Source organism: Aulostomus chinensis, chromosome 1 (genome assembly GCF_037954235.1).
Source record: "Aulostomus chinensis isolate RoL2024-O1b breed Wild chromosome 1, RoL_Achi_v1.0, whole genome shotgun sequence".
In the NCBI taxonomy this organism is placed as follows: domain Eukaryota; kingdom Metazoa; phylum Chordata; class Actinopteri; order Syngnathiformes; family Aulostomidae; genus Aulostomus; species Aulostomus chinensis.
Genome location: NC_141320.1, coordinates 16,777,431 through 16,803,902, shown reverse-complemented (window position 1 = coordinate 16,803,902; position 26,472 = coordinate 16,777,431). Strand labels below are relative to the sequence as shown.

At 43.3% G+C, this 26,472-nt stretch overlaps 9 non-coding genes across 9 annotated transcripts; all 9 read right to left on the bottom strand.

The window, feature by feature from the left end:
- Positions 1 to 5,199: 5,199 nt before the first annotated feature.
- On the bottom strand, positions 5,200 to 5,363 carry LOC147270570 (U1 spliceosomal RNA). Its single transcript, XR_015117080.1, has one exon. It is a non-coding gene; the product is annotated as a U1 spliceosomal RNA (small nuclear RNA).
- Positions 5,364 to 6,137: 774 nt separating this feature from the next.
- Positions 6,138 to 6,328, bottom strand: LOC147270569 (U2 spliceosomal RNA). Its single transcript, XR_015117290.1, has one exon. It is a non-coding gene; the product is annotated as a U2 spliceosomal RNA (small nuclear RNA).
- Positions 6,329 to 6,914: 586 nt separating this feature from the next.
- On the bottom strand, positions 6,915 to 7,078 carry LOC147270568 (U1 spliceosomal RNA). The gene has a single exon (XR_015116891.1). It is a non-coding gene; the product is annotated as a U1 spliceosomal RNA (small nuclear RNA).
- Positions 7,079 to 7,620: 542 nt separating this feature from the next.
- Positions 7,621 to 7,811, bottom strand: LOC147270567 (U2 spliceosomal RNA). Its single transcript, XR_015117094.1, has one exon. It is a non-coding gene; the product is annotated as a U2 spliceosomal RNA (small nuclear RNA).
- A 586-nt stretch (positions 7,812 to 8,397) lies between these two features.
- LOC147270566 (U1 spliceosomal RNA) lies at positions 8,398 to 8,561 on the bottom strand. The gene has a single exon (XR_015116903.1). It is a non-coding gene; the product is annotated as a U1 spliceosomal RNA (small nuclear RNA).
- A 542-nt stretch (positions 8,562 to 9,103) lies between these two features.
- LOC147270565 (U2 spliceosomal RNA) lies at positions 9,104 to 9,294 on the bottom strand. Its single transcript, XR_015117323.1, has one exon. It is a non-coding gene; the product is annotated as a U2 spliceosomal RNA (small nuclear RNA).
- Positions 9,295 to 9,880: 586 nt separating this feature from the next.
- Positions 9,881 to 10,044, bottom strand: LOC147270564 (U1 spliceosomal RNA). Its single transcript, XR_015117005.1, has one exon. It is a non-coding gene; the product is annotated as a U1 spliceosomal RNA (small nuclear RNA).
- Positions 10,045 to 10,586: 542 nt separating this feature from the next.
- LOC147270563 (U2 spliceosomal RNA) lies at positions 10,587 to 10,777 on the bottom strand. Its single transcript, XR_015117054.1, has one exon. It is a non-coding gene; the product is annotated as a U2 spliceosomal RNA (small nuclear RNA).
- Positions 10,778 to 11,363: 586 nt separating this feature from the next.
- LOC147270562 (U1 spliceosomal RNA) lies at positions 11,364 to 11,527 on the bottom strand. The gene has a single exon (XR_015116870.1). It is a non-coding gene; the product is annotated as a U1 spliceosomal RNA (small nuclear RNA).
- Positions 11,528 to 26,472: the final 14,945 nt, after the last annotated feature.

Here is a 26,472-nt window from a genome sequence, read left to right as displayed (position 1 = left end):
CCTCCTATTATGAAGTTGATTGCTTCAGCGACCAGGAGATGTTATCATTGGCAGCTAGTTTACTATTATTGCTGCTGCTGTTGTTGGTTGTGTGTCTGTCTTCCATCCCCCTGTCCCTCTGTCTTTCTCTCTGCTTGTCTTTCACCCTCATCTTGTTCCCATCTTTTTGTCATTCTCTCCCTCCTTTCTCTCTGTCTTTTGTCTTTCCTTCTCTATATTTGTCTTCTGCTGTCTGTCCTGTCCTGCTCTCTTTCAGCAACCAACCAGTCAAAGCAGACGTCCGGTTAAAAAAATATGATAAAAGAACTCTTGGTTTGATTTGGCTTGAGACATGAAGAAGATAGGATTGTTTTCCTTTCATTTTAGAAGCTTTTCCAGATTCATGAAAAGATCATCAATCAGTGCAGTATTTCAGACAGACTTCTGGTCCGTGAGGATGAGGAATCCAGCACAGATCCACAGAACTCCAACTGCCATCTTTGATGGTTCCTTTACAGTCTGTAGGGTGGAGAGATCCTCCTGAGTCTGGCTTGGAATGTTTGTCTGTGGATGTGTTGGCCCTGTGATGGACTGGTGACCTGTCCAGGGTGAACACGGCCTGTCGCCCAAAAGCTGCTGGGATAGGCTCCACCCCCTCATGACCCTGAACAGGATAAGCAGAAGACAATGGACAGAAGTCCTGACACATTGAACAGTTCTCCAGGACCATCTTTGATGAAGGTCTGGATCACACCAGCCTTTTTTGTTTGTCTTCTTCCAGTTGCCTCAACATTGTGTGAGCCAATAATTCCACATCTGTACCAGACACACCTCTGGTTGGTGGGTTGATGGATCTCTCTGTTCTAACAGTGTCTTTTATCTTGCTTTTATCTTTTCTATCTTTTCTTTGTATCTGCATTCTGTGGTGCACGGTGGCTCTGGAAGAGCGCTCTAACTATTGTCACTGTACCCCCCCCCCTACAACGAAAATAAAAGATTCTGATTCCGATTCTGACACACACACACACACACACACACACGTGTATCAACATGATGTTCCGAATGTTTCACTGTCTGTGGTTGTCCAGCTCTCCTTGTCTCTTCACTGTCATTGTCAGAACTCTGAGCAGTCTTCCTCTCCAGGTGATGTCTCTGAGTGATGATGATTGCTGTCTGTTCAACCAGCTTCATTTGTTGATATCTGAGAAGGACTGAAGACAGCAAAGTGTGCTGATTGGCCAACAACCCCTCACAGGTCAAAGGTCACTGCTCTGAGGCGGACCAGTTTACTGTAACAGTGGTGGCACCATCCACTGCTGGCGCTCTCTTCAGTGCTTCTTGTTTCTGCCCTTTGTGTGTGAGCTCCTAGAGCAGCTGGTCCGCCCCCCCCCTTTTCTTTTCTATTCCTCTAATTTATTTTTTGATTTTCTATTTTTGTAATTCATCATCGATCTCGGCTCACGGTCGCTACACTCTTGACCTCCTGTGAGCCTTGAAGAGAGAGAAGCCACCTTTGTGTTGGAGAAGAGCAGCTTAGTCCAGGCAGCCAGCAGCCTGAGACCAGAGGGTAGCCAATCAACGCGCTTCCCTTCTTCATCGAGCGAATCTCAGCGGGAGCCACGGTCGACGAGGTGGAGGCTTTGGAGGCCGTCCTCCCACCAGTTCGTTGGAGAGGCGTCGTACATCGATGGGAGAATCCAGCTGAGAACGTAAGCCGGTTACGTTGGTTTTCACCGATTCAGGCCTGGACTCCTGTCTCGCTGCCAAACTCCGCCTGACTCCGTAGAGCTGGTCAGCCTCCACTCAGTCCTCTTCATTTGGTTGGAGGTCACCATCGTTCATCCTACACACCTTTCCACCTGCCTCTTAGCCGTCTACTTGAAGCTCAGATAAATCCAGGCTAATTCATACCTGCTACTCAATATGGGCCTTAATTACTCTGCTGGAATTATCACTCTGTCTTAAGTGTTTTCTTAATTGTATTAAATCCTCTTTAATTTCCAAGAAGTCTTCCAACTCATTCATTCATGCAAGCCACTGATCCACAAGACCTCATTGATGAGCTTCAACCTGAGACTGATTGTTTCTCATTGGACGAGACACCCATTCAATGAGACTCATTGTCAGTCCATTGAAATCTACTGGTGTTCCTGGTGAGTTGATTTAACAACATGAGCTGACAGAATCTACGTTCAGGTAGGAACCACCACATCCAGGGGTCTGGACCTTTGAGCAGGCAGAGCCATCAAAGTAGCAGACTAAGCTAGCAGACATTAGCATTGAGAAGAAACTGATACCTGAGCCTACTTTTGGGTCTGGTCAAGTGATGACACAATAATATGACATCATTGTCAGACTGACGCCTGCTCAACACTGACCAAACGCCGCCCTATTTCATTGTGGGAAATTTCTGCTTGGCTCGCGTCCATCAAAACACACAAAGAAATTTCTCCAGAATCAGGATTGACAGTGGATACAATTGATTCCACACTGGTTTCAAGTGCAGGTGTGGAATTTCAGACACAGTCTGTGTTTGTGTTGTTCATTCAGTGATTTTTCTTACAATTCCCAATCAAAGCCCCACATTGCTAATGAACTCAAATTGATGCTAACAGTAATGTAGTGATAGTTGCTAATAAACTAAGTGATGCTGACAGACATGTGGTTAGAGTTTCGATTAACCTCAAAGTGATGCTGACAGTAATGTAGTAAGAGTTGCTTCGAACCTCAAAGTAATGGGACAGTGATTTCAGAAGAATTGCTAATGATCTCAAAATGATGCGACAGTGATGTCGTAAGAATTGCTAATAAACTCAAAACGATGCAAACAGTAATGTAGTGATAGTTGCTCATAAACTCAGTGATGCTTACAGTCATGTAGTAAGAGTTGCTAAAAACCACAAAATAATGCGACTGTCATGTCGGAAGAATTGCTCATGATCTCAAAATGATGCGACGGTAATCTAGTAAGAGCTGCTAATAAATTCAAAATGATGCTAACAGTAATGTAGTGAAAGTTTCGAATAACCTCAAAGTAATGCTGACAGTCATGTGGTAAGAGTTTCGAGTAACCTAAAAATGATGCGGACAGTAATGTATTAAGAGTTGCTAATAACCTCAAAATAATGCGACAGTGATTTCAGAAGAATTTCTAATGAACTCAAAATGATGCTAACAGTAACGTAGTGATAGTTGCTAATGAACTCAGTGATACTTACAATAATGTAGGAAGAGTTTCAAACTCCCTCAAAATGATGCTGACAGTCATGTAGTAAGAGTTGCTACTAAACTCAAAATAATGCGACAGTGATGTCGGAAGAGTTGCTAATGAACTCAAAATGATGCTACAGTGATGAAGTAAGAGATGCTAAAAAACTAAAAATGATGCTGACGGTAATGTAGGAAGAGTTGAAACTAACGTTAAAATGATGCTACACTGTTGTCATAAGAATTGCTAATAAACTCAAAATGATGCTAACAGTAATGTAGTAAGTGTTTCGAACTACCTCAAAGTGATGCTGACAATAATGTAGTAAGAGTTGCTACGAACCTCAAAATAATGCGACAGTGATGTTGGAAGAATTGCTAATGGTCTCAAAATGATGCGACAGTGATGTAGCAAGAATTGCTAATGAACTCAAAATGATGCTAACTGTAATGGAATGAAAGTTTCGAATGGCCTCAAAGTGATGCTGACAGTCATATAGTAAGAGTTGCTACAAAACTCAAAATAATGCGACAGCGATGTCGGAAGAATTGCTAATAAACTCAAAATGATGCTGACGGAAATCTAGTAAGAGCTGCTAATGATCTCAAAATGATGCTACAGTGATGTTGTAAGAATTGCTAATGATATCAAAATGATGTGACGGTCATGTAGTGAGAATTGCTAATGAACTCAAAATAATGCCAACAGTAATGTAGCGATAGTTGCTAATAAACTCAGTGATGCTTACAGTAATGTCGTAAGTGTTTCGAACTACCTCAAAGTGATGCTGACAGTCATGTAGTAAGAGTTGCTACGAACCTCAAAATAATGCGACAGTGATGTCGGAAGAACTGCTAAGGAACTCAAAATGATGCTAACTGTAATGTAGTGAAAGTTTCGAATAACCTCAAAGTGATGCTGACAGTCATGCAGTAAGAGTTGCTACGAACCTCAAAATAATGCGACAGTGATGTCAGAAGAATTGCTAATGATCTCAAAATGATGCGACAGTGATGTAGTGAAAGTTTCGAATAACCTCAAAGTGATGCTGACAGTCACCTGGTTAGAGTTGCGAGTAACCTAAAAATGATGCTGAGAGTAATGTAGTAAGAGTTGCTAATAACCTCAAAATAATGCTACAGTGATGTCGGAAGAATTGTTAATGAACTCAAAGTGATGCTGACAGTGATTTAGTAAGAATTGCTAATGAACTCAAAATGATGCTAACAGTAATGTAGTGATAGTTGCTAAAAAACTCAGTTATGCTTACAGTAATGTAGTAAGTGTTTTGAACAACCTCAAAGTGAAGCTGACAGTCATGTAGTAAGAGTTGCTACTAACCTCAAAATAATACTACGGTGATGTCGTAAGAATTGCTAATGATATCAACATGATGTGACAGTGATGTAGTAAGAATTGCTAATGATCTCAAAAAGATGCTACAGTGATGCCGGAAGAATTGCTAATGAATTCAAGAATGATGCTGACAGTAATGTAGTGATAGTTGCTAATAAACTCAAAGTGATGCTGACAGTAATTTATGAAGAGTTGCTAAAAAACTTAAAATAATGACACAGTAATGTAGTAAGAGTTGCTATGAAACTAAAAATAATGCGACAGTGATGTAACAAGAATTGCTAATGATCTCAAAATGATGCGACAGTGATGTCGTCAGAATTGAGAGTCGGGGTTTTCCAAGTTGATCTCCTCCCACGCATGAATTCTCTGGTATCATTCCACTTACTGCGAAGACGAGCCGTGGATGTATTGTCCTGAGCCCAGGGCTTGTCAGATACCATGACCCTCAACTAAATGTGGCAGAAACCCTGCCCTCTTCATTTAGGGCTGGAAGGTGTGAGAGATACTGGGAGCTCATCGAGGCTACGTCCTCCGCGGTCTCCTCAGGCTGGCCAGCACAAGAGGAGACCGCCAACTGGCCGGGACAGGCGGTCACCGTTGTTGTTGCCGTCGTCGTCGGCCTTTCTTTCTTTCTTTCCTTTTTCACACGATCACAGGGGAGAGCGCGGACGCAGTCCCCCACTGTCAGAAATTATGCAGTTGAGATTCCCACATTTGGGGAATTCACCAGGGTCAGCACAGCCCCAGTGCAATGGCTGAGCCTCACCCGGGGAGAACCACCTTGCTGATCATGGTATCTCCCCTGCCAGGTAAGTATGACTCGCTGAGCTTAGGAACAGACATGAGCTCCAGGGACACAGCCTTCTGACTGACAGGCAGGGAGGCCGACACAGCGCCTGATCTTTCCTACCTTGTGCCAATCTGCCGCGTGCGCAGCCCCCTTTGTTTCTCACAACGATGCCGGATGTCGGATATCCCAAGCCCGGGAAGCTCGACCGATGCCGTTTTCAAGGCTCACCTTCTCGCTGGGGGCACCAGCGTGGCCTCTAACCGCACGCATCGTGCCCCGCAGTAAAAAACCAATCTCCGTCCGCTTTCACCCTCGAATGGAGCGTCGCGACCATGAGAGCTGTCAACGCAAGCGGCCCAATTCCGAAAGACTGAAGGCAGCAAGCTGGGGTTTCACATTTCAACATCAAGTTCACAACCCATCTCTTGGCAAAACAGGCAAATTGAAGGTTCAGGTCTTTCAGAGTGCATTCCAAAGCCTTTTGGGAAAGGCTCCGAGAGCAGTGCCGTCAGCGGACCTCCATCCTTATCTGGAGTGCAAACGGAGCCACAACTTGACGCCCAGCGGCAGCGCGGGCGGAAATCCAGCCCCGGCCTCATGTGCAGCACTCGAGGGTTGGCCTGAAGAGCACGGGATTTGCTCCTGACAAAAGGGGAGGGGCCCGCACTGTTCCTGGAAGGCCATTGCGGCCGCAGGCTGAGGAAAAGCTGCAGTGCAGGAGGAGAACCCTGGTCCGGCTTTGGGTGGAGCAGGTGAGCGAGTGCCTGGCGGAGGCTTGTTTTATTTCCGACGAGAAATGCGCGGCATTGCACCACTCCTGGAAACACTGCAATACCAGGTTGATGCGTGGAAAGGACGGAGCAAGCTCCCGTTCCATCTCCCTGTTCCAAAAAGCAATTTAACATATGGTTCCCGGATAGGGAACGTACCAGATATTAAACTGATAAGAACAGATACTACACTTGATCTTAGCCAAAAGGCCGAGAAGCGATGCCTGTCAGCCACCCGACGTGAGAGCCAGCACCCCCGGTACAGCCAATCCCGGCCGCGGCTGTGGGCAGGAACTGCAACATTTTGGGTGGCGAAACAAAATGCAGTGCCATAAACACTACATCTGGCGCACTGGTTGTCCCCACTGCTATCCAAAGCAAAGGCAATCGGTGCCTTCACCCTGCTATGCTAGTGGGGCGACTCAAAGTAAAACAAAGCGGTGTTCAAAGCCACAAGCCAGCGACTCATCCTGGAGTCGGGGTTTTCCAAGTTGATCTCCTCCCACGCATGAATTCTCTGGTATCATTCCACTTACTGCGAAGACGAGCCGTGGATGTATTGTCCTGAGCCCAGGGCTTGTCAGATACCATGACCCTCAACTAAATGTGGCAGAAACCCTGCCCTCTTCATTTAGGGCTGGAAGGTGTGAGAGATACTGGGAGCTCATCGAGGCTACGTCCTCCGCGGTCTCCTCAGGCTGGCCAGCACAAGAGGAGACCGCCAACTGGCCGGGACAGGCGGTCACCGTTGTTGTTGTTGCCGCCGTGGTCGGCCTTTCTTTCTTTCTTTCCTTTTTTCACACGATCACAGGGGAGAGCGCGGACGCAGTCCCCCACTGTCAGGAATTATGCAGTTGAGATTCCCACATTTGGGGAATTCACCAGGGTCAGCACAGCCCCAGTGCAATGGCTGAGCCTCACCCGGGGAGAACCACCTTGCTGATCATGGTATCTCCCCTGCCAGGTAAGTATGACTCGCTGAGCTTAGGAACAGACATGAGCTCCAGGGACACAGCCTTCTGACTGACAGGCAGGGAGGCCGACACAGCGCCTGATCTTTCCTACCTTGTGCCAATCTGCCGCGTGCGCAGCCCCCTTTGTTTCTCACAACGATGCCGGATGTCGGATATCCCAAGCCCGGGAAGCTCAGGCACATTGAAGGTTCAGGTCTGTCAGAGTGCATTCCAAAGCCTTTTGGGAAAGGCTCCGAGAGCAGTGCCGTCAGCGGACCTCCATCCTTATCTGGAGTGCAAACGGAGCCACAACTTGACGCCCAGCGGCAGCGCGGGCGGAAATCCAGCCCCGGCCTCATGTGCAGCACTCGAGAGTTGGCCTGAAGAGCACGGGATTTGCTCCTGACAAAAGGGGAGGGGCCCGCACTGTTCCTGGAAGGCCATTGCGGCCGCAGGCTGAGGAAAAGCTGCAGTGCAGGAGGAGAACCCTGGTCCGGCTTTGGGTGGAGCAGGTGAGCGAGTGCCTGGCGGAGGCTTGTTTTATTTCCGACGAGAAATGCGGGGCATTGCACCACTCCTGGAAACACTGCAATACCAGGTTGATGCGTGGAAAGGACGGAGCAAGCTCCCGTTCCATCTCCCTGTTCCAAAAAGCAATTTAATATATGGTTCCCGGATAGGGAACGTACCAGATATTAAACTGATAAGAACAGATACTACACTTGATCTTAGCCAAAAGGCCGAGAAGCGATGCCTGTCAGCCACCCGACGTGAGAGCCAGCACCCCCGGTACAGCCAATCCCGGCCGCGGCTGTGGGCAGGAACTGCAACATTTTGGGTGGCGAAACAAAATGCAGTGCCATAAACACTACATCTGGCGCACTGGTTGTCCCCACTGCTATCCAAAGCAAAGGCAATCGGTGCCTTCACCCTGCTATGCTAGTGGGGCGACTCAAAGTAAAACAAAGCGGTGTTCAAAGCCACAAGCCAGCGACTAATCCTGGAGTCGGGGTTTTCCAAGTTGATCTCCTCCCACGCATGAATTCTCTGGTATCATTCCACTTACTGCGAAGACGAGCCGTGGATGTATTGTCCTGAGCCCAGGGCTTGTCAGATACCATGACCCTCAACTAAATGTGGCAGAAACCCTGCCCTCTTCATTTAGGGCTGGAAGGTGTGACAGATACTGGGAGCTCATCGAGGCTACGTCCTCCGCGGTCTCCTCAGGCTGGCCAGCACAAGAGGAGACCGCCAACTGGCCGGGACAGGCGGTCACCGTTGTTGTTGTTGCCGCCGTGGTCGGCCTTTCTTTCTTTCTTTCCTTTTTTCACACGATCACAGGGGAGAGCGCGGACGCAGTCCCCCACTGTCAGACATTATGCAGTTGAGATTCCCACATTTGGGGAATTCACCAGGGTCAGCACAGCCCCAGTGCAATGGCTGAGCCTCACCCGGGGAGAACCACCTTGCTGATCATGGTATCTCCCCTGCCAGGTAAGTATGACTCGCTGAGCTTAGGAACAGACATGAGCTCCAGGGACACAGCCTTCTGACTGACAGGCAGGGAGGCCGACACAGCGCCTGATCTTTCCTACCTTGTGCCAATCTGCCGCGTGCGCAGCCCTGTTTGTTTCTCACAACGATGCCGGATGTCGGATATCCCAAGCCCGGGAAGCTCAGGCACATTGAAGGTTCAGGTCTTTCAGAGTGCATTCCAAAGCCTTTTGGGAAAGGCTCCGAGAGCAGTGCCGTCAGCGGACCTCCATCCTTATCTGGAGTGCAAACGGAGCCACAACTTGACGCCCAGCGGCAGCGCGGGCGGAAATCCAGCCCCGGCCTCATGTGCAGCACTCGAGAGTTGGCCTGAAGAGCACGGGATTTGCTCCTGACAAAAGGGGAGGGGCCCGCACTGTTCCTGGAAGGCCATTGCGGCCGCAGGCTGAGGAAAAGCTGCAGTGCAGGAGGAGAACCCTGGTCCGGCTTTGGGTGGAGCAGGTGAGCGAGTGCCTGGCGGAGGCTTGTTTTATTTCCGACGAGAAATGCGGGGCATTGCACCACTCTTGGAAACACTGCAATACCAGGTTGATGCGTGGAAAGGACGGAGCAAGCTCCCGTTCCATCTCCCTGTTCCAAAAAGCAATTTAATATATGGTTCCCAGATAGGGAACGTACCAGATATTAAACTGATAAGAACAGATACTACACTTGATCTTAGCCAAAAGGCCGAGAAGCGATGCCTGTCAGCCACCCGACGTGAGAGCCAGCACCCCCGGTACAGCCAATCCCGGCCGCGGCTGTGGGCAGGAACTGCAACATTTTGGGTGGCGAAACAAAATGCAGTGCCATAAACACTACATCTGGCGCACTGGTTGTCCCCACTGCTATCCAAAGCAAAGGCAATCGGTGCCTTCACCCTGCTATGCTAGTGGGGCGACTCAAAGTAAAACAAAGCGGTGTTCAAAGCCACAAGCCAGCGACTCATCCTGGAGTCGGGGTTTTCCAAGTTGATCTCCTCCCACGCATGAATTCTCTGGTATCATTCCACTTACTGCGAAGACGAGCCGTGGATGTATTGTCCTGAGCCCAGGGCTTGTCAGATACCATGACCCTCAACTAAATGTGGCAGAAACCCTGCCCTCTTCATTTGGGGCTGGAAGGTGTGACAGATACTGGGAGCTCATCGAGGCTACGTCCTCCGCGGTCTCCTCAGGCTGGCCAGCACAAGAGGAGACCGCCAACTGGCCGGGACAGGCGGTCACCGTTGTTGTTGTTGCCGCCGTGGTCGGCCTTTCTTTCTTTCTTTCCTTTTTTCACACGATCACAGGGGAGAGTGCGGACGCAGTCCCCCACTGTCAGACATTATGCAGTTGAGATTCCCACATTTGGGGAATTCACCAGGGTCAGCACAGCCCCAGTGCAATGGCTGAGCCTCACCCGGGGAGAACCACCTTGCTGATCATGGTATCTCCCCTGCCAGGTAAGTATGACTCGCTGAGCTTAGGAACAGACATGAGCTCCAGGGACACAGCCTTCTGACTGACAGGCAGGGAGGCCGACACAGCGCCTGATCTTTCCTACCTTGTGCCAATCTGCAGCGTGCGCAGCCCCCTTTGTTTCTCACAACGATGCCGGATGTCGGATATCCCAAGCCCGGGAAGCTCAGGCACATTGAAGGTTCAGGTCTTTCAGAGTGCATTCCAAAGCCTTTTGGGAAAGGCTCCGAGAGCAGTGCCGTCAGCGGACCTCCATCCTTATCTGGAGTGCAAACGGAGCCACAACTTGACGCCCAGCGGCAGCGCGGGCAGAAATCCAGCCCCGGCCTCATGTGCAGCACTCGAGAGTTGGCCTGAAGAGCACGGGATTTGCTCCTGACAAAAGGGGAGGGGCCCGCACTGTTCCTGGAAGGCCATTGCGGCCGCAGGCTGAGGAAAAGCTGCAGTGCAGGAGGAGAACCCTGGTCCGGCTTTGGGTGGAGCAGGTGAGCGAGTGCCTGGCGGAGGCTTGTTTTATTTCCGACGAGAAATGCGGGGCATTGCACCACTCCTGGAAACACTGCAATACCAGGTTGATGCGTGGAAAGGACGGAGCAAGCTCCCGTTCCATTTCCCTGTTCCAAAAAGCAATTTAATATATGGTTCCCGGATAGGGAACGTACCAGATATTAAACTGATAAGAACAGATACTACACTTGATCTTAGCCAAAAGGCCAAGAAGCGATGCCTGTCAGCCACCCGACGTGAGAGCCAGCACCCCCGGTACAGCCAATCCCGGCCGCGGCTGTGGGCAGGAACTGCAACATTTTGGGTGGCGACACAAAATGCAGTGCCATAAACACTACATCTGGCACACTGGTTGTCCCCACTGCTATCCAAAGCAAAGGCAATCGGTGCCTTCACCCTGCTATGCTAGTGGGGCGACTCAAAGTAAAACAAAGCGGTGTTCAAAGCCACAAGCCAGCGACTCATCCTGGAGTCGGGGTTTTCCAAGTTGATCTCCTCCCACGCATGAATTCTCTGGTATCATTCCACTTACTGCGAAGACGAGCCGTGGATGTATTGTCCTGAGCCCAGGGCTTGTCAGATACCATGACCCTCAACTAAATGTGGCAGAAACCCTGCCCTCTTCATTTAGGGCTGGAAGGTGTGAGAGATACTGGGAGCTCATCGAGGCTACGTCCTCCGCGGTCTCCTCAGGCTGGCCAGCACAAGAGGAGACCGCCAACTGGCCGGGACAGGCGGTCACCGTTGTTGTTGTTGCCGCCGTGGTCGGCCTTTCTTTCTTTCTTTCCTTTTTTCACACGATCACAGGGGAGAGCGCGGACGCAGTCCCCCACTGTCAGAAATTATGCAGTTGAGATGCCCACATTTGGGGAATTCACCAGGGTCAGCACAGCCCCAGTGCAATGGCTGAGCCTCACCCGGGGAGAACCACCTTGCTGATCATGGTATCTCCCCTGCCAGGTAAGTATGACTCGCTGAGCTTAGGAACAGACATGAGCTCCAGGGACACAGCCTTCTGACTGACAGGCAGGGAGGCCGACACAGCGCCTGATCTTTCCTACCTTGTGCCAATCTGCCGCGTGCGCAGCCCCCTTTGTTTCTCACAACGATGCCGGATGTCGGATATCCCAAGCCCGGGAAGCTCGACCGATGCCGTTTTCAAGGCTCACCTTGTCGCTCGGTGAACCAGCGTGGCCTCGAGCCGCATTAGAATTGCTAATGAACTCAAAATGATGCTCAAAGTAATGTTGTGAAAGTTTCGAATAACCTCAAAGTAATGCTGACAGTCATGTAGTAAGAGTTTCTATGAACTTCAAAATAATGCGACAATGATGTCGGAAGAATTGCTAATAATCTCAAAATAATGCGACAGTGATGTCGGAAGAAATGCTAATGAACTCAAAATGATGCTGACGGTAATTTTGGAAAAGTTGAAACTAACCTCAAATTGATAATACAGTGATGTCGTAAGAATTGCTAATGAACTCAAAATGATGCTAACAGTAATGTAGTGATAGTTGCTAATAAACTCAGTGATGCTTACAGTAATGTAGTAAGTGTTTCAAACAACCTCAAAGTGATGCTGACAGTCATGTAGTAAGAGTTGCTACTAACCTCAAAATAATGCAACAGTAATGTAGTAAGAATTGCTAATGAACTCAAAATGATGCTGACAGTAATCTAGTGAGAGCTGCTAATAACCTCAAAATGATTCTGACAGTAATGTAGTGAGAGCTGCTAATAACGTCAAAATAATGCAACAGTAAAGTAGAAAGAGTTGCTACGAACCTCAAAATAATGCGATAGTGATGTCGGAAGAATTGCTAATGATCTCAAAATGATGCGACAGTGATGTAGTAAGAATTGCTAATGAACTCAAAATGATGCTAACAGTAATGGAGTGAAAGTTTTGAATAACCTAAAAGTGATGCTGACAGTAATGTAGTAAAAGTTGCTACGAACCTCAAAATATTGCGACAGTGATGTCGGAAGAATTGCTAATGAACTCAAAATGATGTTAACAGTAATGTAGTGATAGTTGCTAATTAACTCAGTGATGCTTAAAGTAATTAGTCAGTGTTTTGAACAACCTCAAAGTGATGCTGACAGTCAGTTAGAAAGAGTTGCTTAAAATAATGCAACAGTAATGTAGTAAGAGTTGCTAACACCCTCAAAATAATGCGACAGTGATGTCAGAAGAATTGGTAATAACCTCAAAATGATGCTGAAAGTGATGTCGGAAGAATTGCTAATGAACTTAAAATGATGCTAACTGTAATGTAGTGATAGTTGCTAATCAACTCAGTGATGCTTACAGCAATGTAGTAAGTGTTTCGAATAACCTCAAAGTGATGCTGACAGTCATGTAGTAAGAGTTGTTACGAAACTCAAAATAATGCTACTGTGATGTCGTAAGAATTGCTAATAAACTCAAAATGATACTAACAGTAATGTAGTGAAAGTTTCGAATAACCTCAAAGTGATGCTGACAGTCATGTGGTTAGAGCTGCGAGTAACCTAAAAATGATGATGACAGTGATGTCGTCAGAATTGCTATTGAACTCAAAACGATGCTAACAGTCACGTGGTGATGGATGCTAATAAACTCAGTGATGCTGACAGTAATGTAGTAATAGTTGCTAATAACCTCAAAATGATGCGACAGTGATGTCGTAAGAATTGCTAATGAACTCAAAATGATGCGACAGTGATGTTGTAAGAATTGCTAATGAACTCAAAATGATGCTGACGGTAATCTAGTAAGAGTTGCTAAAAAACTCAAAATAATGCGAAAGTGATGTCGTAAGAATTGCTAATAAACTCAAAATAATACTGACATTATTGTAGTAATAGTTGCTACGAACCTCAAAATGATGCTACCGTGATGTTCTAAGGATTGCTAACAAACTGAAAGTGATGCTGACAGTAATGTAGTGAAAGTTTCGAATAACCTCAAAGTGATGCTGACAGTCTTGTAGTAATATTTGCTACGAACCTCAAAACGATGCTACAGTGATGTAATTAAAGTTACTAATGATCTCAAAATGATGCTGAGAGTGATGTCGTAAGATTTGCGAATAACCTCAAAAAATGCTACAGTGATGTAGGAAGAGTTGCTAACGACCTCAAAAACAATGCTACAGGGATGTAGGAAGAGTTGCTAATAACCTCAAAATAATGCGACAGAGATGTCGTAAGAATTGCTAATGAAATCAAAATAATGCTAACAGTAATGCAGTGAAAGATTCGAATAACCTCAATGATAATAATGAACTCAAAATGATGCTGACAGTGATGTAATGAGGGTATCTACGAATTTCAAAAAGATGCGAAAGTGATGTCATGAGAGTTGCTTCTAACCTAATAAATGATGCGAAAGTGATGTGGTGAGAGTTGCTACTATCCTCAAAATGATGCACCAGTGATGTACTGAGAGTTGCTGAAAACCTTAAAATGATGCTGACAGTCATGTAGTGAGAGTTGCTACTATCCTCCAAATGATGCTACAGTGATGTAGTGAGAGTTTCGATGAACCTCAAAATGATGCTCCAGTGATGTACTGAGAGTTGCTTAAAATCTCAAAATAATGCGACAGTGATGTGGTGAGAGTTGCTTCTGTCACGACCCGGCTCAGAAATTGTGACATCGAAGGAGGGAGACGCAGACTAAACGTGAAACACAACTAATAATTTATTATTAGTAACGCAAAATCAACACAAGGCAAACCATAACGTACAGTGGAGTGTGGTTATCAGTAGTGTCAGTGGTGAGTGCGAGTGTGTGCATGAGTGTACAGGGGGTGTATGTGTGCGGTGTGATGGATGCAGAGAACTAAACAAGACATAACTCAAGAAACACAACCATCGCTCCGACGTGGGCCAGGAGGAGTGAGCGAGAGACAACCGGCCAGGTTGATCGCCTGCTTTATAGCTGGGAGACGCCGGGCCCAGGTGCTCCCAATTAGTCAGCAGCTCCGCCCCATGAAGCTCGAACCTGAGAAGGGAAGGAAGTCAAAAATAATGCAACGCCCCCATGCCCGTGACCATGGGGACGTGACACTACGAACCTCAATATGATGCTCCAGTAATGTAGTGAGAGTTGCTACTAATCTAAGAAATGATGCTCCAGTGATGTAAAAAGAATTGCTACAAACCTAAGAAATGATGCAACAGTGATTTAGTGAGAGTTGCTTAAAACCTCAAAATGATGCTACAGTGATGTAGTGAGAGTTGCTACGAAGCTCAAAATGATGCTACAGTGATGTCGTAAGAGTTGCTAAAAATCTCAAAATGATGCTTCAGTGATGTTGTGAGAGTTGCTAAAAACCTCAAAATGATGCTCCAGTGATGTAGTGAGAGTTGCTTCAAACCTTAAAATGATGCTGACAGTCATGAAGTGAGAGTTGCTACTTTCCTCAAAATGATGCTACAGTGATGTAGTAAGAGTTGCTAAAAATCTCAAAATGATTCTTCAGTGATGTGGTGAGAGTTGCTAAAAACCTCAAAATGATGCTACAGTAATGTAGTGAGAGTTGCTTAAAACCTCAAAATGATGCTGACAGTAATGTAGTGAGAGTTGCTACGAACCTCAAAATGATGCTACAGTGATGTGGTGAGAGTTGCGAAAAACCTCAAAATGATGCTACAGTAATGTAGTGAGAGTTGCTACGAACCTCAAAATGATGCTAACAGTAATGTAGTGAGAGTTGCTACGAACCTCAAAATGATGCTACAGTGATGTGGTGAGAGTTGCGAAAAACCTCAAAATGATGCTACAGTGATGTAGTGAGAGTTGCTACTAACCTCAAAATGATGCTACAGTTATGTAGTGAGAGTTGCTTAAAATCTATGAATGATGCTACAGTGATGTGGTGAGAGTTGCTTGAAACCTTAAAATGATGCTGACAGTCATTTAGTGAGAGTTGCTACTATCCTCCAAATGATGCTACAGTGATGTAGTGAGAGTTGCTACTATCCTCAAAATGATGCTACAGTTATGTAGTGAGAGTTGCTAAAAATCTCAAAATGATGCTTCAGTGATGTAGTGAGAGTTGCTACTTATCTCAAAATAATGCTACAGTGATGTAGTGAGAGTTGCTAAAACCCTAAAAATGATACTGACAGTAGTGTAGTGACAGTTTCTGCTTAACTCAAAATAAAGCTACAGTAATGTAGTGAGAGTTGCTACAAACCTCAAAATGATGCCAAAGTGATGTCATGAGAGCTACTACGAACCTCAAAATGATGCTAAAGTCATTTAGTGAGAGTTGCTAAAAACCTAAAAATGATACTGACAGTAATGTAGTGTGAGTTTCTGTTAACTCAAAATAATGCTACAGTGATGTAGTGAGAGTTGCTACCAACCTCAAAATGATGCTGATAGTGATGTAGTGAGAGTTGCTAAAAATCTCAAAATGATGCTATCAGTAATGTTGTGACAGTTGCTAAAAACCTCAAACTGATGCTACAGTGATGTAGTGAGAGTTGCTACTAATCTCAAAATGATGCTGACACTCATGAAGTGGGAGTTTCAAAAATCCTCAAAATGATGCTACAGTGATGTCGTGAGAGTTGCTACGATGCTCAAATGATGCTACAGTGATGTAATAAGAATTGCCACTAACCAAACAAATGATGCTACAGTGATGTAGTGAGAGTTGCGAAAAACCTCAAAATGATGCCACAATAATGTAGTGAGAGTTGCGACTAACCTCAAAATGATGCTGATAGTGATGTCATGAGAGTTGCTACGAACCTCAAAATGATGCTGAAGTGATGTAATGAGACTTGCTACTAACCTAAGAAAGGATGCTACAGTGATGTGGTGAGAGTTCTACGAACCTCAAAATGATGCTGACAGTAATGTAGTGAGAATTGCTACGAACCTTTAAATGATTCGACAGTGGTGTAGTAAGAGTTACTACTATCCTCAAAATGATGCTTCAGTGATGTAGTAAGAGTTGCTACTACCCTAAGAAATGATGCTCCAGTGATGTGGTGAGAGTTGCTAAAAACCTCAAAATGATGCTGACAGTAATGTAGTGAGAGTTTCTGCTAAACTCAAAATAAGGCTACAGTGATGTAGTGAGAGTTTCAACTATTCTCAAAATGATTCTTCAGTGATGTAGTGAGAGTTGCTACTAACCTCAAAATGATGTTACACTGATGTGGTGAGAGTTCTACGAACCTCAAAATGATGCTCAAGTGATGTAATGACAGTTGCTACGAACCTCAAAATGATGCTAACAGTAATGTAGTGAGAGTTGCTACGAACCTCAAAATGATGCTACAGTGATGTGGTGAGAGTTGCGAAAAACCTCAAAATGATGCTGACAGTAATGTAGTGAGAGTTGCTACTAACCTCAAAATGATGCTACAGTTATGTAGTGAGAGTTGCTTAAAATCTATGAATGATGCTACAGTGATGTGGTGAGAGTTGCTTGAAACCTTAAAATGATGCTGACAGTCATTTAGTGAGAGTTGCTACTATCCTCCAAATGATGCTACAGTGATGTAGTGAGAGTTGCTACTATCCTCAAAATGATGCTACAGTTATGTAGTGAGAGTTGCTAAAAATCTCAAAATGATGCTTCAGTGATGTAGTGAGAGTTGCTACTTATCTCAAAATAATGCTACAGTGATGTAGTGAGAGTTGCTAAAACCCTAAAAATGATACTGACAGTAGTGTAGTGACAGTTTCTGCTTAACTCAAAATAAAGCTACAGTAATGTAGTGAGAGTTGCTACAAACCTCAAAATGATGCCAAAGTGATGTCATGAGAGCTACTACGAACCTCAAAATGATGCTAAAGTCATTTAGTGAGAGTTGCTAAAAACCTAAAAATGATACTGACAGTAATGTAGTGTGAGTTTCTGTTAACTCAAAATAATGCTACAGTGATGTAGTGAGAGTTGCTACCAACCTCAAAATGATGCTGATAGTGATGTAGTGAGAGTTGCTAAAAATCTCAAAATGATGCTATCAGTAATGTTGTGACAGTTGCTAAAAACCTCAAACTGATGCTACAGTGATGTAGTGAGAGTTGCTACTAATCTCAAAATGATGCTGACACTCATGAAGTGGGAGTTTCAAAAATCCTCAAAATGATGCTACAGTGATTTAGTGAGAGTTGCTACGATGCTCAAATGATGCTACAGTGATGTAATAAGAATTGCCACTAACCAAACAAATGATGCTACAGTGATGTAGTGAGAGTTGCGAAAAACCTCAAAATGATGCCACAATAATGTAGTGAGAGTTGCGACTAACCTCAAAATGATGCTGATAGTGATGTCATGAGAGTTGCTACGAACCTCAAAATGATGCTGAAGTGATGTAATGAGACTTGCTACTAACCTAAGAAAGGATGCTACAGTGATGTGGTGAGAGTTCTACGAACCTCAAAATGATGCTGACAGTAATGTAGTGAGAATTGCTACGAACCTTTAAATGATTCGACAGTGGTGTAGTAAGAGTTACTACTATCCTCAAAATGATGCTTCAGTGATGTAGTAAGAGTTGCTACTACCCTAAGAAATGATGCTCCAGTGATGTGGTGAGAGTTGCTAAAAACCTCAAAATGATGCTGACAGTAATGTAGTGAGAGTTTCTGCTAAACTCAAAATAAGGCTACAGTGATGTAGTGAGAGTTTCAACTATTCTCAAAATGATTCTTCAGTGATGTAGTGAGAGTTGCTACTAACCTCAAAATGATGTTACACTGATGTGGTGAGAGTTCTACGAACCTCAAAATGATGCTCAAGTGATGTAATGACAGTTGCTACTAATTTAAAAATGATGCTAAAGTGATGTCATGAGAGTTGCTACGAACCTCAAAATGATGCTGAAGTGATGTAATGAGACTTGCTACTAACCTAAGAAAGGATGCTACAGTGATGTGGTGAGAGTTCTACGAACCTCAAAATGATGCTGACAGTAATGTAGTGAGAATTGCTACGAACCTTTAAATGATTCGACAGTGGTGTAGTAAGAGTTACTACTATCCTCAAAATGATGCTTCAGTGATGTAGTAAGAGTTGCTACTACCCTAAGAAATGATGCTCCAGTGATGTGGTGAGAGTTGCTAAAAACCTCAAAATGATGCTGACAGTAATGTAGTGAGAGTTTCTGCTAAACTCAAAATAAGGCTACAGTGATGTAGTGAGAGTTTCAACTATTCTCAAAATGATTCTTCAGTGATGTAGTGAGAGTTGCTACTAACCTCAAAATGATGTTACACTGATGTGGTGAGAGTTCTACGAACCTCAAAATGATGCTCAAGTGATGTAATGACAGTTGCTACTAATTTAAAAATGATGCTAAAGTGATGTAATGAGAGTTGCTCCGAACCTAAGAAATGATGCGACAGTGATGTAGTGAGAGTTACTAGGAAGCTCAAATTGATGCTGACAGTAATGTAGTGAGAGTTGATTAAAACCTAAAAATTGATGCTAAAGTCATGGAGTGAGAGTTGCTACGAACCTCAAAATGATGCAGTGATGAAGTAAGAGTTGACACTATCCTCAAATTGATGCTTACAGTAATGTAGTGAGAGTTTCTTCTTAACTGAAAATAAAGCTACAGTAATGTACTGAGAGTTTCTTCTTAACTGAAAATAAAGCTACAGTGATGTAGTGAGAGTTTCTTCTTAACTGAAAATAAAGCTACAGTGATGTAGTGAGAGTTTCTTCTCACATAAGAAATGATAATCAAGTGATGTAATGAGAGATGCTACGAACCTAAGAAATGATGCTACAGTGTTGTAGTGAGAGTTGCAACTAATGTCAAAATGATGCTAAAGTGATGTAATGAGAGTTGCTAATAACCTCAAAATGATGCTACAGTGATGTAGTAAGAGTTGCTCATGACATCAAAATGATGCTACAGTGATGTGGTGAGAGTTGATAGTAATTTCAAAATCATGCCAAAGTGATGTAATGAGAGTGGCTACTTACTTAAGAAATGATGCTACAGTGATGTGGTGAGAGTTGCTACGAACCTAAAAAATGATGCTACAGTCATGTAGTGAGAGTTGCTAAAAACCTCAAAATGATGCTGACAGTGATGTAATGAGAGTTGCTACTAACCTAAGAAATGATGCCACAGTGATGGGGTGAGAGTTGCGACTAATCTCAAAATGATGCTAAAGTGATGCAGTAAGAGTTGCTTAAAACCTTAAAATGATGCGACAGTGATGTGGTGAGAGTTGCTACTATCCTTCAAATGATGCTACAATGATGTAGTTAGAGTTGCTTAAAATCTCAAAATGATGTGACAGTGATGTGGTAATAGTTTCAAAAAACTCAAAATGATGCTCCAGTGATGTAGTCAGAGTTGCTACGAACCTCAAAATGATGCTGACAGTCATGAAGTGAGATTTGCTACTATCCTCAAAATGATGCTACAGTGATGTGGTGAGAATTGCTAAAAATCTCATAATGATGCGAAAGTGATGTGATGAGAGTTGCTCAAAACCTCAAATGATGCTGTCAGTAATGTAGTGAGAGTTGCTACGAACCTCAAAATGATGCTCCAGTGATGTAGTGAGAGTTGCTACGAACCTCAAAATGATGCTACAGTAATGTAGTAGGAGTTACAAAAAATCTAAAGATGATGCTGAAGTGATGGGGGGAGAGTTGCTAAAATCCTCAAAATGATGCTACAGGATGTAGTGAGAGTTGCTACGAAGCTCAAAATGATGCAACAGTAATGTGGTGAGAGTTGCTTAAAACCTCAAAATGATGCTACAGTAATGTGGTGAGAGTTGCTTAAAACCTCAAAATGATGCTACAGTGATGTAGTGAGAGTTGCTACGGACCTGAAAATGATGCTCCAGTGATGCAGTAAGAGTTGCTTAAAACCTCAAAATGATTCTACAGTGATGTGGTGAGAGTTTCTTAAAATCTCAAAATGATGCGACAGTGATGTGGTAAGAGTTGCGAAAGACCTCAAAATGATGCTGACAGTAATGTGGTGAGAGTTGCTAAAAATCTCAAAATGATGCTAAAGTGATATAGTGAGAGTTGCTACGAACCTCAAAATGATGCTCCAGTGATGTGGTGAGAGTTGCTACTATCCTCCAAATGATGCGACAGTGATGTAGTGAGAGTTGCTTAACATCTCAAATGATGCAACAGTGATGTAGAGAGAGTTGCTACGATCCTCAAAATGATGCTACAGTAATGTATTAGGTTGCTAAAACCTCAAAATGATGCTACAGTGATGTAGTGAGAGTTGATACGAACGTCAAAATGATGCTCTAGTGATGTGGTAAGAGTTGCTAAAAATCTCAAAATGATGCTAAAGTGATGTGGTGAGAGTTGCTAAAATCCTCAAAATGATGCTACAGTGATGTAGTGAGAGTTGCCACGAACCTCAAAATGATGCACCAGTAATGTAGTGAGAGTTGCTCCGAACCTAAAAATGATGCGACAGTAATGTGGTAAGAGTTGCTAAAAATCTCAAAATGATGCTAAAGTGATGTGGTGAGAGTTGAAAAAAAAAATCAAAATGATGCTGTCAGTAATGTAGTGAGAGTTGCTACGACCCTCAAAATGATGCTACAGTGATGTAGTGAGAGTTGCTAAAAACCTCAAAATGATGCTACAGTGATACAGTGAGAGTTGCTACTCATCGAAGAAATGATGCTAAAGTGATGTAGTGAGAGTTGCTTCAAATCTCAAAATGATGCTACAGTGATGTGGTGAGAGTTTCTTAAAATCTTAAAATGATGCGACAGTGATATGGTGAGAGTTGCTACGAACCTCAAAATGATGCTCCAGTGATGTGGTGAGAGTTGCTTCTATCCTCCAAATGATGCTACAGTGATGTAGTGAGAGTTGCTTAAAATCTCAAATGATGCTACAGTGATGTAGTGAGAGTTGCTACGGACCTCAAAATGATGCTCCAGTGATGCAGTAAGAGTTGCTTAAAACCTCAAAATGATGCTGATAGTAATGTAGTGAGAGTTGTTAAGAACCTCAAAATGATGCTACAGTGATGTAGAGAGAGTTGCTATGATCCTCAAAATGATGCTACAGTAATGTATTAGGTTGCTAAAAACCTCAAAATGATGCTACAGTGATGTAGTGAGAGTTGCTACGATCCTCAAAATGATGCTACAGTAATGTATTCGGTTGACTAAAAACCTCAAAATGATGCTCCAGTGATGCAGTAAGAGTTGCTTAAAACCTTTAAAAATGATGCTGACAGTCATGTAGTGACAGTTGCTACTATCCTCCAAATGATGCTACAGTGATGTCGTGACAGTTGCTAAAAATCTCAAAATGATGTGACAGTGATGTGGTAATAGTTTCAAAAAACTCAAAATGATGCTCCAGTGATGTAGTAAGAGTTGCTACGAACCTCAAAATGATGCTGACAGTCATGAAGTGAGATTTGCTACTATCCTCAAAATGATGCTACAGTGATGCAGTAAGAGTTGCTTTAAACCTTAAAATGATGCCACAGTGATGTGGTGAGAGTTGCTACTAACCTAAAAAATGATGCTACAGTCATGTAGTGAGAGTTGCTAAAAACCTCAAAATGATGCTGACAGTGATGTAATGAGAGTTGCTACTAACCTAAGAAATGATGCCACAGTGATGGGGTGAGAGTTGCTACTAATCTCAAAATGATGCTAAAGTGATGTAATGAGAGTTGCTACTAACCTAAGAAATGATGCTACAGTGATGTGGTGAGAGTTGCTACAAACCTAAGAACTGATGCCACAGTGATGTAGTGATAGTTGCTAAAAACCTAAAAATGAGGCTCCAGTAATGTCGTGAGAGTTGCTACTATCCTCAAAATGATGCTAAAGTTATATGGTGAGAGTTGCTACTAATCTCAAAATGATGCTGAAAGTGATGTCGTGAGAGTTTCTACGAACCTCAAAATGATGCTACAGTGATGTGGTGAGAGTTGCTACAAACCTAAGAAATGATGCCACTGTGATGTAGTGATACTTGCTACTAATCTCAAAATGATGCGAAAGTGATGTTGTGAGAGTTGCTATGTACCTAAGAAATGATGCTACTGTGATGTGGTGAGAATTGTTACCGACCTCAAAATGATGCTAGAGTGATGTAGTGAGAGTTGCTACTAATCTCAAAATGATGCTAAAGTGATGTTGTGAAAGTTGCTATGTACCTAAGAAATGATGCTACAGTGATGTGGTGAGAGTTGTTACCGACCTCAAAATGATGCAAGAGTGATGTCGTGAGAGTTGCTCCTAACCTAAAAATGATGCTTACAGTGATGTCGTGAGAGTTGCTACTATCCTCAAAATGATGCTGAAAGTGATGAAGTGAGAGTTGGTACAAACCTCAAAATGATGGTGACAGTCATGTAGTGAGAGTTGCTAGGAACCTCAAAATGATGCTACAGTAATGTGGTGAGAGTTGCTTAAAACCTAAAAATGATGCGACAGTGATGTAGTGAGAGTTGCTACGGACCTGAAAATGATGCTCCAGTGATGCAGTAAGAGTTGCTTAAAACCTCAAAATGATGCTACAGTGATGTGGTGAGAGTTGCAACTATTCTCCAAATGATGCTACAGTGATGTAGTGAGAGTTGCTTAAAATCTCAAATGATGCAACAGTGATGTAGTGAGAGTTGCTACGATCCTCAAAATGATGCTACAGTAATGTCTTAGGTTGCTAAAACCTCAAAATGATGCTACAGTGATGTAGTGAGAGTTGCTACGAACGTCAAAATGATGCTCCAGTGATGTAGTAAGAGTTGCTTAAAACCTTAAAATGATGCTGACAGTCATGTAGTGAGAGTTGCTACTATCCTCAAAATGATGCTAAAGTGATGTGATGAGAGTTGCTAAAAATCTCAAAATGATGCTGTAAGTAATGAAGTGAGACTTGCTACGAACCTCAATAATGCTACAGTAATGTTGTAAGTGTTGCTAAAAATCTCAAAATGATGCTAAAGTGATGTGGTGAGAGTTGCTAAAATCCTCAAAATGATGCTACAGTGATGTAGTGAGAGTTGCCACGAACCTCAAAATGATGCACCAGTAATGTAGTGAGAGTTGCTCCAAACCTCAAAATGATGCGACAGTCATGTGGAAAGAGTTGCTAAAAATCTCAAAATGATGCTAAAGTGATGTGGTGAGAGTTGAAAAAAAAATCAAAATGATGCTGTCAGTAATGTAGTGAGAGTTGCTACGACCCTCAAAATGATGCTACAGTGATGTAGTGAGAGTTGCTAAAAACCTCAAAATGATGCTACAGTGATCCAGTGAGAGTTGCTACTCATCGAAGAAATGATGCTAAAGTGATGTAGTGAGAGTTGCTTCATATCTCAAAATGATGCTACAGTGATGTGGTGAGAGTTTCTTAAAATCTTAAAATGATGCGACACTGATATGGTGAGAGTTTCTACTATCCTCCAAATGATGCTACAGTGATGTAGTGAGAGTTGCTTAAAATCTCAAATGATGCTACAGTGATGAAGTGAGAGTGGCTACGGACCTCAAAATGATGCTCCAGTGATGCAGTAAGAGTTGCTTAAAACCTCAAAATGATGCTGACAGTCATGTAGTGAGAGTTGTTAAGAACCTCAAAATGATGCTACAGTGATGTGGTGAGAGTTGATAGTAATTTCAAAATCATGCCAAAGTGATGTAATGAGAGTTGCTACTTACTTAAGAAATGATGCTACAGTGATGTGGTGAGAGTTGCTACGAACCTCAAAATGATGCTAAAGTAATGTGGTGAGAGTTGCTACGAACCTCAAAATGATTCTACAGTGATGTAGTGAGAGTTGCTACGATCCTCAAAATGATGCTACAGTAATGTATTAGGTTGCTAAAAACCTCAAAATGATGCTACAGTGATGTAGTGAGAGTTGCTACGATCCTCAAAATGATGCTACAGTAATGTATTCGGTTTTCTAAAAACCTCAAAATGATGCTCCAGTGATGCAGTAAGAGTTGCTTAAAACCTTTAAAAATGATGCTGACAGTCATGTAGTGAGAGTTGCTACTATCCTCCAAATGATGCTACAGTGATGTCGTGAGAGTTGCTAAAAATCTCAAAATGATGCTGCAGTGATGTCGTGAGAGTTGCTACTAATCTAAGAAATGATGCTACAGTGATGTGGTGAGAGTTGCTACTCACCTTAAAATGATGCTGACAGTGATGTCGTGAGAGTTGCTAAAAACCTCAAAATGATGCTACAGTGATGTAATGAGAGTTGCTAAAAACCTAAGAAATGATGCCACAGTGATGGGGTGAGAGTTGCTACTAATCTCAAAATGATGCTAAAGTGATGTAATGAGAGTTGCTACTAACCTAAGAAATGATTCTACAGTGATGTGGTGAGAGTTGCTACTAACCTCAAAATGATGGTGACAGTCATGTAGTGAGACTTGCTGCTAACCTTAAAATGATGCTGACAGTGATGTCGTGAGAGTTTCTTTGAACCTCAAAATGATGCTACAGTGATGTAATGAGAGTTGCGACAAACCTAAGAAATGATGCCACAGTGATGTAGTGATAGTTGCTAAAAACCTCAAAATGAGGCTCCAGTAATGTCGTGAGAGTTGCTACTATCCTCAAAATGATGCTAAAGTTATATGGTGAGAGTTGCTACTAATCTCAAAATGATGCTGAAAGTGATGTCGTGAGAGTTTCTACGAACCTCAAAATGATGCTACAGTGATGTAATGAGAGTTGCTACAAACCTAAGAAATGATGATACAGTGATGTGGTGAGAGTTGCTACTAATCTCAAAATGATGCTAAAGTGATGTTGTGAAAGTCGCTATGTACCAAAGAAATGATGCTACAGTGATGTGGTGAGAGTTTTTACCGACCTCAAAATGATGCTAGAGTGATGTCGTGAGAGTTGCTACTAACCTAAAAATGATGCTTACAGTGATGTCGTTAGAGTTGCTACTATCCTCCAAAATGATGCTTCAGTAATGTAGTGAGAGTTGCTACTATCCTCAAAATGATGCTGAAAGTGATGAAGTGAGAGTTGCTACAAACCTCAAAAGGATGCTGACAGTGATGTAGTGAGAGTTGCTAAAAACCTGAAAATGATGCTACAGTGATGTGGTGCAAGTTGCTACTAATCTCAAAATGACGCGAAAGTAATGTAATGAGAGTTGCTACTTATTTCAAAAAGAGGCTCCACTGATGTAATGAGAGTTGCTTCTAACCTAAGAAATGATGCTACAGTAATGTAGTGAGAGTTACTACTAAATTAAAAATGATGGTGACAGTCATGTAGTGAGACTTGCTACTAACCTTAAAATGATGCTGACAGTGATGTTGTGAGAGTTTCTACGAACCTCAAAATGATGCTACAGTGATGTAATGAGAGTTGCTACTAACCTAAAAATGAGGCTCCAGTGATGTCGTGAGAGTTGCTACTATCCTCAAAATGATGCTAAAGTAATATAGTGAGAGTTGCTACAAACCTAAAAATGATGCTACAGTGATGTAATGAGAGTTGCTACTAACCTAAGAAATGATGCTACAGTGATGTCGTGAGAGTTGCTACTAACCTTAAAATGATGCTGACAGTGATGTCGTGAGAGTTTCTTCGAACCTCAAAATGATGCTACAGTGATGTAATGAGAGTTGCTAAAAACCTAAGAAATGATGCCACTGTGATGTAGTGATAGTTGCTACTAATCTCAAAATGATGCTAAAGTGATGTTGTGACAGTTGCTATGTACCTAAGAAATGATGCTAGAGTGATGTGGTGAGAGTTGCTACGAATCTCAAAATTATGCTAAAGTGATGTTGTGAAAGTTGCTATGTACCTAAGAAATGATGCTACAGTGATGTGGTGAGAGTTGTTACCGACCTCAAAATGATGCAAGAGTGATGTCGGGAGAGTTGCTACTAACCTAAAAATGATGCTTACAGTGATGTCGTGAGAGTTGCTACTATC